Here is a 14,869-nt window from a genome sequence, read left to right as displayed (position 1 = left end):
AACAGAGCATGAAGATCAGGTCAAAAGCAAAGGAGCTTACTAAAACCATGAGAACAGGAAAACTGGGCACAGAGAGAAGCTAAATGTAAGGCATAGCTGAAGCTGTAAAGATAGAATTTTGTCATAGAGCAATAAAGTTAAGGGACAGAAGAGCATAGTGTATGTAGATTCCTTTCCCTCAGATGCACCACACCGTACATAGCATCTTTCCCAGGACTCTGGGAGGAATTTTCTTAGAGCAGGAACTTGGGAAAATTCTATTATCCATAGTTATCCAGTACCTGTGGTCAGCCTGGGGGGCATTTATTAATTATTTAACATAAATTTTTATTGAATTGTTGAATTTCATATCATGTACCCCAATCCCACTCGTTTCTCAGTCCTTCATATCTGCCCTCCACCCTTGTAACCTTCTGCCTTAAGAAAACCAAACGTTAAATATAAAAATGGAAATTAGAAGAGGAAAGAAAAAGAAAAAGGGAAACAAAATAAAACAAACAAAAACTATCTCATTGAACCCTCTGGGCAACGCCCTGGTCCTCTTTCAACCACAGCTTTCTGCATGTGTACCATTCTTGTTTGTCTGTCTTTTAAGCCTCTCCATCACATATCTGTTATTATAGTGGTATTGGAAGTTGCTGTGGGTCACACAGTACACCCTTTTGCCCAAAGAGCTCAGCATAGCCCTTGGACATCAACATGGCTTTAGGTGGCAGTCCAGACCATGGGCATTGCATGGCCTTCCAGGCATATCAACATAGACCCTGGCTGCCATAGGACTATGGTCCAGATATGGCCTTTGGTGGCAGCACAGCCCAGATATAACCATGGCCTCAGGTGGCAGCAAAGCTTCTCACATCAGCCTGTTCCTTACAGCTGTTGGGTCTCCAGTTCTACCTCACTATACAGCACACTAACAGCTCTGCCTCTCTTTCTCTCCTATCCATTCTCTACCACATACTTCTTACTTATTGTATTGCCACCTGTGGAGGGCTAGTCACAGCCTGGTGTGTTTTGGTGTTTCCTGGTCTATTAATTTTTAAATCTCTTCTGCCAGCTTCTTTTTAATTGGAAAAAAATAATTCATTTACATTTGATTATTGATAAGATATGATATACTGCTGTGGAGCAATCTTTGTATACTATAAATATGTATTATTCTCATTGGTTTATAAAGAGTTGCCTGGCCTGTAGCTGGGCAGGGGAGACTGAGCAAGAGGGCCAGACTTGTAGAATTCTGGGAAGAAGAAGGGTGGAGTGAAAGCAGTTGCTAGGCAAGTCAAGAGCTGGGGGCATCACATAGATAAATAGAAATGAGTTAATTTAAGTTGTAAGAGCTAGTTCATAACAAACCTGAGCTATCAACTGAGCATATATAATTAATATTAAGCCTCTGAGTGGTTATTGGGAAGTGGCTTATGAGACAAAAACTTCTTCCTACAATATACATGGCATATTTTGCTGTTTGTTCTGCATGATTTTTGCTGAGGTTATATTCAAAATTCATCTACTCTTGCTGTCTTTCATCTTACTTTCTAGCATCTCACTTTAGTTATTTCTCTCCTTTTATGTTATAATTTTGATTTACTAATCCCTGGTTGGGTTCAGCAATACCTTTGGGTTAACAAATCAATTTCAATAATATATATAACTTTAGTGATTTGGACTCTATCTTCTCATTCTATGTTATTTTTACTACACAATATTTCTTAAACATTGTATGCTTATTAATCTAGACTGTTACCATCTGATGTAGTTGCATTAAATCAGAAGAGAGAAAAATAAGAGAGTTAAAACAAAAGGTTTGTGGGCCAGCCAGATGGCTCACTTACCACTAAGCCCAAAGATGTGAGTTCAATCCTTAAGTCCCATGTGATAGAAGGAGAGAACTAACTTCCACAAGTTGTCCTCTGACCGCCACACTCTTGTACTGACACATGCCTCCAACAAGAGACACACACTCACACACAAAATGAATAAATGCAATATAAAATTAAAAAAACAACCGTGGCAATTATACATACATACATATATATATGTGTATATATATATATATATATATATACACATATATATATGGGTGTGTGTGTGTGTGTGTGTGTGTGTATGTATGTATGTATCTCCCCATGTTGTAGCTACGTGTGCTCCTCATTTTGTTATGTGGTCTCTATTACAGTCCACAGTCATTTCATTTGAATTCCAAGGTCAGCCAAGGATGAATGCTTAGAGACCTCCTCAATCTTTCTGACCATGTACACAGCCACATGTAGCCTGCGCATAACCTTGCAGGTCTCCAGGAACATGCCAGAGCTTTTCAAAGTCTCTGGGGCATCTCATCCACAGTACTTCTCTCTTTTAAGTTCTTGTCAAGCCTATCATTTGCCTCTACTTTTATCCATTGCCTCAGGCATCTGTGAGTTAAAACATCCTAAAGACCCTCTCCTCTGAGATACGTAGCAGTGTGAGAATCCTAGCAAGTTTGACTGAAGACAAACTTTTTTGAGTGGGATTTTTCCAGAAAACCATAGAACAGGTCAAATAATGACAACTGGGCGAGAGGTCTGCTCTCCTCGAAGCACCAGCAATTGAGCTGTCACTCATTGTCCATAGCTACTTGGAAGTTGGAGGACTGTGCACAAAACCAGACACACAAAGTCACAAACAGTCTGCTTTTTGTCTTCATTTTCCTGGGGGTTTTGTTTTGTTAGCTTTTTATTAAACAACACCCTGGCTACAGCCAGCCAGCCTTTTAGCTAATCCCTGGACTCTTAAACAAACAAACAAACCAATTTTTAGTAACTTCAGTCAGGTCTGTAAATTGATTATTTAAATGGTTTTATGGAAGAGTGAGATTTTTAAAAGTCCTTACTACCTCATTTCCACTAAAATCCTAATGATGTTTTATAAAAAGATAAAACATGTTGCCTTGGTTGTCATTATTGTTCTAATAACATCAACAATTATTAATGTGAAAAGTAGACACATTTTATGTGCAAATTTAGCAGTCCCAAATTATTGCTTTTGTTCAGATTTTAAGTGTGCTCCCATATCTGATAGTTCATGGTCAACATTTATGTTCAATTTTTACATAAGCATTGGAAATCATCTAGTACTACTTACTACTTTATGAGTTATGATTTTCATTGTGTCTAGCCACTTAGATAAATTTGGAAATTTGCAGATAATCTGGATGCTTAACCCTCCTGCTCTGGCCAAGATTATGGCAGTGTTTAAAAAGGCCCAGACCTCATGCTTCCAAGAGTCACTACAAAGTAGAAAATAACCACATGAAGGGATACTAGCCCACTTGACCATGTGACTTTGACAAGCCTTGCCCTTCTTTCCCATTCCCTCTGCCTTGCTAAAACAAAGCAAAACAAACAAACAAATGAAATTACATTCATGAAGCTAGCTCCCAAGATTCATTCCCTTATTTGGCCAATCCTTCCTCATGAGGCTGACTACCAATGTCCAGCTATCAAAGTACTGGAATGCAGCAATCAAAAGCTCCCTTTAGCGCACATAATGAACATACCTAATCAAAATTAAACAACTCATCCTAGCAGGGGGGTTCCTCTTGTACCTGTATAAACTGCTGGTTTCCTATGGGCCATGCCTGTCTCCTCTCCATCCTTTGTCTTCTCAGACAAATATCCCACCCCCTCTGCCTTCCACTTTGGTCCCCTCTCCTTTGTTCCCTTACCCTTCTCCCTCTTCCTCTGTTTTCTGTCTTTGTCCCTTATCTCTTCCCTCTGTCCCTCTGGAGCAGATAAACCCCCCTTGTGCTTAGATCTTGGTCTGAGACCTTGGCCTTGAGTGTCCTGAGCTGATACTTTTCCTTTTACCACTAATTATTTATGAACAAAATAAATAATAGCTCTAGAATCATGGTGGGTCTACCTATCTCCATGAACTCTTTTGTGTTATTTTTTAAAAACATTTTTGTTTGTTATATTTCTCTCTCTCTCTCTCTCTCTCTCTCTCTCTCTCTCTCTCTCTCTCTGTGTGTGTGTGTGTGTGTGTGTGTGTATCTGTCTGTCTGTGGGTTAATGACACCTGTGTGCAGATATGCACTGTATTCAAAATACAATGAATTGCAATAGAAGATTATAAGCAAGAAGACCTTCAGCATATTCAATTTCTGGCTGTAAAGTGAACAGATATTCGAAAGGGTTGCAGTACTGACAAAGATGAAGACTAGCTGGAAGGCTCAGGCAGGTCCCCCAGTGTTAAATGGATGACTGTTCAGAGTCCAAAGGACAGTAGACTTGGAGTGAAGTCTATTGTTATGAGATGCTTTGTATATAAAGTAAGATCTGTTAACATAGTAAAAGGAGCAGGTGTGTTAACACTGACTCCAGAGTTTTGGGCCTGAAAAAAAAAAGAAGAAGAAGAAATATTTATATACTAGAGGAGGAATGCCAGGCAGGCAGAAGTAGATTGTCCATTGTGAAACAAATTGAGTCTGCAATGGAAAGGGAAGGTTGAACATGTCAATGTAGATATCTGAAGTTCAGGAGCAGATTAGATTAGAAACTCATGACATGTATAGAAACGTTGAGATTTAAAGGCAGTTCTGAGAAACAGCTTATGAGATGCTGGAAAGATGTCTCACTGGGTAAACTGATTGATTCATGAGAATGAGGACCTGAGTTTGAATCTCCAGACCTTCATACAGCCAGTTGCTATAGTGTGTAATCAATTATAATTCCAGCACTCTTGCTGTGAGATTGGATTAAAGAATCCTGGGGAGCTTGTGAGCCAACTATCCTGGTGTAAACAGGGGTGATCAACCAAGAGACACTGCTTGGAACAAGGTGGAAGATAAGTGTCAAGATTGTTTTCTCCTCTCTACATGCATGCATGACATGTCACATACTCCTGTACTTATGTGCACAAACATCATATATATGCACACATATACATATATATCTCAGAATTATAGGCTACATACATACAAAGATTAAAACAACAGCCTTATTCCTAAAACCTGTGGTAGTTCACGATCTATAAATTTATATAGCGAAAAAGGCCAGTAAAGTAAAAGATAAACAATGGTAGATAAAAGTTTAGGAACCAAAGAGAGAGATTCTTAACATCTCAACCAATACTTTACAATGAAGACCTAAAGTTTGGATCTGGCACCAAACTGGCTGGCTTTGTAGCCTAGTTCTATCTGCCCTTAACCTCTTTGTTTCTCACATGTTACCTTACAAGATGTTTTCAAGGTTAAATGGATACATATGAAGTATGTAGGGTAATACTCGATTAGTGGTCACTGAAATTTTCACAGGACTTAATTTATTGAACAAAATTTTTGTATTAATTCCTTCAGAAAGAGATTATTCCTTTCATTGGCTATTCATAAAGAGTATGATATTTAGTTGAGGCATTTACCTAGAAAATGAATATGGATTATCAGAATAATGGAGATAGACTAAATATGCAAAGGTTATATGGAAAGGGGCACTTACCTTACTGCGGGAATGATACAAGGATGTGAAGAACTGCACAAGGTGGTCCAGCAGCTAAGCAAGGCACCACAGGCAGAATGGAAAGTGAAGCCATTCACAAGAACATAAGAGTGGTACAGGTTGTAACTCCTTAAGTATAAATTAAGAATAGGCAGCGAGTAGAAGAAGCAAGGAACACAGAGATCTGACCATAAAAGATTTTTTTGTGTCTCCATAAAGAAGCTAAAAATAAGTTGTTTCATTATTGAATACATTTAAAGAGAGAAGAAAGCATGGTGGATAGAATGAGCTGACTTAGATGACACTTTATGGACCACTTCTTCCTGCTGTTTTCTGCTGTATAGGCAAAAGAGTTTGATGAATACTTGGCAAGTGTCTATTGCAAGCAGTGATGCAAACATGGTGTAAGTTTGGTGCTGTGGATTCTAGATGTGGCCTAGCATTGTGGCTAGTTCACTGCCTATCATTTGAAAAGAAAACAAAAAGTGTTTTAAAACAATCCCTGCTCAGACGTACACTGATGTTAGGTTGTGTCTCTGTGTCCACATAGGAACAAACAGCTAACAACTTTCCAGATCTTTGACAGGTAACATTTATATTAAAATGAAAGCTATTACAAATCACAAAATCAACAGTGATAGATCAAAGAGCAGAAAACAAATTATCAAAAGTCCCCACTAGTGTTGTCATATTCAAGGTATAGTGATAAACTAAGGATGAGCTGTGAAAATGAGGAAAGAATGAGATATTAAAAATGGAACTACAAATTTAAAATAAATTAATCAAAGTCTAGAAAATAACATCAAAAATCCCTTTTCTAGGTCAAAACAACAAAAGATTTGTTTCTAAAAAAAATGCAGAGTATCAGGGATGCCATCATCTTTACTGCCTTCACTAGAAAATAAAGAAGGATGCACTTTAGCAGTACATAGGGGGAGATTAAGAAAAGCATGAGAGCTCTGCCTCAGTTGCCAGCCAGCAGTGAAAACTCCCGAGGGCAGGCTCTACCACCCAAACCCCCCATTGGACCCTGTAATTTACAAGACTCCCACACCCATCCCCCTGTGACCCCAGTAGCTTCCCAAGACACAGAATCTGCCAGCTCTCATTGGACCAAGAGGTGAGTGACTCTTCTCTGACCCAGAGTCCTGCTATTAGGAACTAGGCCCTGGGACATAACCAGTCCCCAGGAACCCCCATCCATCTCTGCCCTCTGGCTAGCAAGGAAAACTCCTGCAGACAGGATCCCCCACCAAAACCCCCCATTGGATCCAGAAATCTATAAGACCCATGCCCAGCCTGCCCAGGCCCAATACCCATCCCCTGTGACACTAGTGGCTTCCTAAGACACAGAACCTGCAAGCTCTCATTGGACCAAGAGAGGCTTCCTGAAACACAGAATCCACCAGCTCTGACTGGACCAATAGCCCTGATAAAACCAAGAGTGGCTCCCCGAGCCACAGAGCCAGTTAGCTTGGCTTGGACCAGAAGCAGCCCCCTGAGATACAGAATCTGCCAGCTGCAATCAGACCAAGAGCTAAGTTTAGACACAGAGTGGTCCCCTAAGATACACACACACACACACACACACACACACACACACACACACACAGAGCAAGCAAAGACTGAACCAATAGCAGCTTACTCAGACACAGGCACTTCTTGCTCCTACTGGAGTAAGAGATGGGTAGATGCCAGTGCAAAAACACATACAACAACATAAAGAGCAATATGGCACCACCAGAACCTAGCCATCTACAACAGCAAGACCTGAACATCACAATGTAGAAGAAACAAAGGAAGCAATCTGAAAAATAATTTCATGAAGATGCTAGAGGCCTTTAAAGAAGAAATGAAAAATTCCCTTAAAGAAATTGTGGAAAGGACAAACAAAAAATTGAAACAAATCAATAAAGAAATTGAGGAAAAGACAAACAAAAATTGAAACAAATCAATAAATAAATCCCTTAAACCACAAAAAAGAAATTAAACATGTAAAGGAAACACTTCAAGATCTGAAAAGTGAAATAGGAATAATGAAGACACAAACAGAGGAAATGCTGGAAATAGAAAATCTGAGTGAACAGAAATGTAGACGCAAGCATAACCAACAGAATACAAGAGGTGGAAGAGAGAATCTCTTGTGTAGAGGATACAATAGAGGAAATAGATCCATCAGTCATAGAAAACACTGAAGCCAAAAAAGTCATAACACAAAATATCCAGGAAGTCTGGGACACCATGGAAAGGCCAAACCTAAGAATAATAGGGATATAAAAGGGAGAAGAATACCAACTCAAAGGCACAGAAAATATATTCAACAAAATCATGGAAGAAAACTTTCCCAACTTAAAGGAGGAAATACCTATGAAGATACAAGAAGCATAAATAACACCAAAGAGACTAGAACCACCCCTGAAAAGTTCCCTTTTCAGGGAGAGGATGTCAAGCAAGGGGAACACTCCTCCACTGTTGGTGGGAGTACAAATTTATACAGCCACTTTGGAAATCAGTATAGCAGTTTCTCAGAAAATTGGGAATCAATTGACCTTGAGACCCAGCTATACAACTCTTGGGCATATATACAAGGAATGCCCAATCAGACCACAAGGACACATGCTTAACTTTGTTCATAGCAGCATTATTTGTAGTAGTCAAAACCTGGAGACAATCTAAATGTCCCTCAACTGAAGAGTGTATTAAGAAAATGTAGTACATATACACAGTGGAGCACTACCCAGCAGAGAAAAACAATGACATCATGAAATTTGCAGGCAAGTGGATGGAACTAGAAAAGGTAATATCATCCTGAGTGAGGTAACCCAGACTCAGAAGGACAAACATGGTATGTACTCACTCTTAAGTGGATACTAGATGTAAAGCAAAGGATAACCAGACTACAACCTGTAACTCCAGAGAAGCTAGCTAACAAGGATAATCCAAAGTGGGACACATGGATTTCCCTGGGAAAGGGAAATAGATGAGATCTCCTTGAGTACACTGAGAATGGGGAGGGGCAATGGAAGGTAGGGGATGGGGGATGAGAACATAAGGAAAGGGATGGTAGAGCTGGATCAGGGATAGAGTAGGAAAGCAGTGAAATAGATACCATAATAGGGGGAGACATTATGGGAATAGGGAGAAATAGGGTGCAAGGGAAGTTCTTAGGAATCCCCAGGGATGATCCCAACTTGGACTACTAGAAATAGTAGAGAGGGTGCCTGAACTGAACTAGCTTGCCCCAGAGATCAGATTGGTGAATACTCTAATTGTCATCACAGAACTTTTCTCCAGAGACCGATGGAAGCAGATGCAGAGATCTATAGCCAAGCACCAGGCAGAGCTCCAGGAGTCCAGTCAAAGAGAGAGAAGAGGGATTCTATGAGTAAGTGCATCAAGATCATAATGAGGAAACCTGCAGAGAAGACCAAACCAAACTAGTGGGAACTCATGGAAGTTTGATCAACAGCTGTGGAGCCTGCCTGGGGCTGGACTAGGCCCTCTACCTGGAGAGACAGTTGCGTAGCTTGATTTGCTTGGACTGGCCCCTGGCAGTAGGATTAGAATCCATTCCTGGTGCATGAGTGGGCTTTTTGGAGCCCATTACCTGTAATGTGACGTCTAGAGCAGCCTTGAGGCAGGGAGAAGGGCTTGGACTTGCCTCTACTGGATGTCCATCCCATGGGAGGCCTGGCCTTCTTGTGTGGGGAAAATAGGGGTGGGTTAGGAGGTCAAAAGCTGGGGGGCAGGAGGAGGGAAGAGGGGGATCTTTGATTGGTATAAAAATACTGGAAAAAATTCTTAATTAGGAAATAAATTTTTAAAAACAACAAAGAAAAGCATGGGATTCAGTAAATAGTGCTTTAAGAGGAGAGTGGATTGCCTCCCTATGATAGGAGAACGAGAAGCTTGGAGTGCAAAGCAACCTCAGAGTATAATGGCAGAAAGATCTGGAGGATATGTGGTGTGTGTGTGTGTGTGTGTGTGTGTGTGTGTGTGTGTGTGTGTGTTTCAATAGGAGCTGATGTCAGAGATGGAATTATGGGGTCCCTAAATGAAACAAGAGAATTAGTAAAGTGACCCAAAGAGCATGAAGCACTGTGAACACATTCTATCTTGACTGTGCAGCATGTTTTTTGAGTACAAGGGCTGAGATATGAGAATGATTTGGCCCTATAGTAACCACTCTATATAATTACTATAATAGAAACACTTTAGAATAGTTCCAACAAACATCCAACAAACTTCTAAAACCTATATGCAAATTTATTTTATAGCTTAATTATGTGTACTAAAACAAAATGTATGCCTTATAGTGCAGAATTGAAGTACAGCTGCAACAGCCTAAAGGCAGAAGGTAGGAGTAATAAGGGAATGGAGACTGGGGAATATGGGGAAAACATCTTAGAAGGGGAACATTAAATATGTGGAATGAGTATGTGTAGAGGTCAGGAAAATTGAAAGAGACCTATGAAGTGGGAAAAGAGGAGTTAAAGAAAGGGATGTGGAGGGTAATGGAACATATACAATAGGGAGGTAAGAAGAGGGCTACTGGGAGCACTAGAATACAAGTTGGGACAGGGGTAGAGGATGCAGAAGAGGAGCAGGAAGCTACGAGTACATATAAAACCTCACAAGGAAATCTAAGTTTGTATGCAAATTAAAAATATAGGCATATTAGGTGGAGACAAGAGAATCAGAAGTTCAAGCTCATCCATGGCTATGTAGGAAATTATAGGACAGCTTGAACTGAATGAGGTCCAACCTCAAAAATATTTTAAAGTATATGTAAATAGAAGTGCAGTGAAGCAAGAATGGGAAGTATTAGCTCATTCCCCATGAGCAGAAGGTTACAAATGATCACCTGCAATAATAATGCTCTAACTTATGTGGGAAGGGATGAAGGAGTTAGTGGTATAAGTTACTAAATGCTGATCTGTCAGAAAAGAAAGAATGTGTATTCACAGCATAAATCAAATTTATGGGTTTTGTGATTCATAGCTATAAAGAAGAACTAAGCAAGAAATAAATAAAACATAAAAACATTAAGAGTATTTTTCAGCCTTTCCAACACCTCTACAAGACTGGGATTTGTAAAAGACTGAATTATATTATATGTTTTACTGTCGTTTGATATAATTATTATGTCATGTTTTCAAGGTAAAGTTTGTAAACATCTAAAGGACCACATTGTACTTTGGTGCTAATGAAATGTGTGAAGAAGGTGATAAAGTTTTTATCATTCCAAGACTTTGGAAATGAAGGAATGACGATCAAAGACAAAAGAAGAGAAACTGTGGCAAGACTAATTGGGGATGGATATTAGGCAACCTTCAGATTCAAAGTAGCAATAATCACTGGAGAGAAGTCTGGGCTCAGATGAACTTTATAGAGTGATTTGCCCAACAAGGTTATTGAAGCCAAGTAGATGGATAAGGTCACCTAGATGATGTGAAATCATGGCTAAAAAAGACTAAGATTAGAGAGGTATACATTAAAGAAAATAGGAATGTGATCCAAGAAGTGGAAGCCATGAGAAAATTAAAAATTCATGTTTGGGTTTTTATTGTTGTGAAGAGAGACCATGACCAACAGCAACTCTTATAAATGAAAACATTTAATTGGGGAGACTCACTTATAGTTTCCAAGGTTCAGTCCATTGTCATTATGGTAGGGAGCATGGCAGCATGCAGGCAGATGTGGTGCTGGAGCTGAGAGTCCTACATCTTGCAGGCAACAGGAAGTCAACTATAAGACACACTGAGGGAAGCTTGAGCATGAGAACTCAAGGCCTGTCCCCTCAGTGACACACTTCCTCCAACAAAGCCATACCCCCTAATAGCACCACTCCCTTTAGTGCCCGTTTTCTTTCAAGCCACTACAATTCACTCTCTGGCATCTAAAGGCTTATGCCCATATCATAAGGCAAAATGCACTTAGTCCAACTTCAAAATTCCCATAGTCTATTAGTCTCAACAATGTTTCAAAGTTCAAAATCTCTTCTGAGATTCATGCAGTCTCTTAACTGTAATCCTGTATAAAATCAAAATAAAAAAACAGATCATGTACTTCTAATATAGAATGGCATAGGATATACATTACCATTCCAGAATGTAGGGAAAGGAGCATAGTGAGGAAATACTGCACCAAAGCAAGACCCAAAAACCAACTGGGCAAACCTCAAATTCTGCATCTTTAGGTTTGATGTCAAAACATTCTCCACATCTCCAACTCCTTTCAGCTTTATTGACTATAACACACTTTTTTTTTTGTCTTGGGCTAGTTCTACCCCCTGTTAGCAGTTCTCAGCAGGTACCCCAGGATTCTGGCGTCTCTAACATCTTGGGTTCTCCAAGGCAATCCAGGCTTCAACTTCACCGCTTCACACAATGGCCTGTCTACTAGGCCTCCATTCAAGGGGACCCTGATACATGCCTGTCTGTAGCAGCTCTCGTTAGGCATGGAGGAAAATTTCATAAGCCTTTCTTCTGTCCTTAACTCTAAAGCCAGAGAGCCAGGTGGTGGAAGCTTCCAAGTTTTGCTGTTTACTGGGTCTGGGACATGGCCCCTTGTTTAGTTACATCTTCATCAGCTTTCTGTTTTCCTTCACTGCCTAAGCTTGGTTTTCCTTGAACTTGATCTTTAGACCAGGCTGGCCTCAAACTCAGAGATCTGTCATCCTCTGCATTCCCAGTACTGGGATTAAAGACATGTGCCACCACTCAGAGCCCTAAATGTTTCTTTATTTCCTTTTTATAAATTGGAAACTTAGCTGGGTGGGATCTTGCCCTGAGGTTACCACTCTCTTTATTTCATTTCTTAATCTGTTTATCTCTAAGAACAAAGAATTCAGCTTTCTGGTGTTCTTTTTCTCCTCAAATATTTTTCCTTACTTAGATTGCTCCTTTTCATTAGAGTTACCACTAATATCTACACAACAGAGCCTGTACTAGGCTGTTTTGAGATTTCTTTTGCCAACAATTAATCCCAAACTCTTCATTTTAGCCTTAGGCAGACCCTTTCAAGGAAAAAGGCAGCAACTCTCTTCACCAAAATATCACAAGAACTGTTCCTAGGCAACATTAGAAAATTCTTCTCTGAAACCTCTTGAGTCAGCTGCCAACATTTCAAATCATAAGTACCATTGTCTAACATGTTCCTACTAGTATGCCCATCAACCAATGCTTAAAGCACACCACTTTCCTAACCCAAAGTACCAAAGTCCATATCATCTCAAACAAAAGCATGGTCAGGTCTGTCTGAACAATACCCCAGTCCCTGGTACCAATTCTGTCTTAGTTTGGGTTTACTGTTGCTGTAAGGAGACACCATGACTATGACAACTCTTATAAATTAAAGCACTTAATTAGGCAGGCTCATATACAGTTTCCAAGGTTCAGTCCATTATCATCATGGTGGGGAACATGGTGGCATGCAGTCAGTCAGACATGGTGCTGGAGCTGGGAGTGCTACATCTTGACTCAAAGGCAATAGGAAGTTGACTAAAAGTTACGCAGAGGGAAGCTTGAGCAAGAGAATTCAAAACCTGCCTGTGGTGATGTATTGTGTACCCTTTTAAAATTTGCCTGAAGATCAGGAAACAGAACAAGCCACTAGATTAAACAAAGAGACCAGGCAGAGGTGGCACATACCTTTAATCTCAATACTTGGGAGTCACATGCCTTTAATCCCAGCACTTAAAATCTCACACCCTTAATTCCAATATTTGGGAGGTACACATGCCATTAATCCTGGCACTAGGAAGGAAGTGATATGGCTGGTCAGTGAAAGGTATGTAAGGCATGAGGAGACAAGAACTGAAGGTCTTTTGGCTAGAAGTCTCTTCAGGCTGAGGAGTCCTAGAGGTAAGATGTGGCAATGGCTTGTTCCTTTGTCTCTTTGATCTTTCAGCATTTACCCCAATATCTGGCACTGACTTTTTTTTTAATTAAAAGACAATTTTAGAATTTGTGCAACATCTGCCACCCCATGTAGGTCATGATTCATGAAAAAGCCACTTGCCTGTGGCTCAGGCTGGAGCTACATGCAGTCATAGTCCCTACCCTGCCAGCTAAGTTTTTGTTGCAGCCTCTCTGCAGAAAAATCCATAGGTTTTTTGGCTCCAAAAACCATGGGAGTTAGCCACTTTTGCACACTTTCCCTGTTCAGATGGCTGGATCTTTCTTTTCTTTCCTCTCCCAGTGAGATTTGGATTTCCCTGGGGCCCCCTCCTCAGGTTGCTGCCACACCAGCATCTGAATCATCGTCAGCAGATTTGGTGAGTGAATTGGGACTTCACAAAGGAAGGAATTAGTTAAAAGAAAGTATTTTTCCCACATTAAAAAAGGGAAATATTTTTACAATGGAAGGAGTTTGGTCTCTCTTTTATAATATGATTGATGCTCTGAAAATGGAACAATTAAATAATGTTTGATCATTTAAAAAGTTGGTTAATATGAGTACCAAGATAAAAGTCTTAGAAAAACTTGTTAAAACAGATCATAGGGATATTCAGATTCAGACAGAGGAATTTAAAGGAGAATCACTCTCAGCATTGCATTATAAGTTTACACAAAGACATCCTAAAGCTTTCAAATAGCCAACCTTAATTTATCTAGTAACCTTACAGGAACTGCCAAATGATAGATCTCCTCAAGACTGGTTATGAGCTGATTGGGCCCTGTGCAAATGTTAGATTTGAGGAGATTCAAAGAAACTTTAGTCTCATCTTTCATGAAGCAGATGTCAAACTCGTGGTCAACTTGTAATAGAATTAATTATCCCTTAAGACTGGAGTGATTTGGTTACAGCCATCTCAGAGGTTAGTCCCCAATTACAATGGAGGACCTAGTGGAAGGATGAGGCTAATACCATTTAACAACAAAGTAGGGCTAGAGGTATGGAAATTTCCCAAGATCAACTTCTTGGAAAAGACAGTTATGATGATATACAAAGATAATCTTTATATAATGACCACATCCTAGCTTTATGCCACATGGCAGCCTTGAATGCTTGGGACAGAATTGAAGAAGTAGGAAAGAAAACTGAGTCATTTACAAAAGTTACATAGGGACCAAAAGAAACCTTCACTGATTTCTTACAAAGACTGATGTTAGCAGTAAATAGAATGATACCAAATTCAGAAGCTAGGCAAATAATAATTGAATCTGTGTTTTTCGAAAAATGTTCATACACAATGCAAAAGGGTAATTAGACTGTTAAAGACAAGATCAGCACCCTTGAAGGAATGGATCCAAGATACCATTAATATTTAATCTCATGATCATGATGATGCTTGGATAGGAGAGGTGATTTCCAGAGGTTTGAAGAAAAATCAAAATGCCAAGGTCACCTAAAAAGGGACTGAAAACAGAGCATTCCTAGAAACAATGTTT

Source organism: Onychomys torridus, chromosome 23 (genome assembly GCF_903995425.1).
Source record: "Onychomys torridus chromosome 23, mOncTor1.1, whole genome shotgun sequence".
Classification (NCBI taxonomy): Eukaryota; Metazoa; Chordata; class Mammalia; order Rodentia; family Cricetidae; genus Onychomys; species Onychomys torridus.
This window is presented reverse-complemented; position numbering follows the sequence as displayed.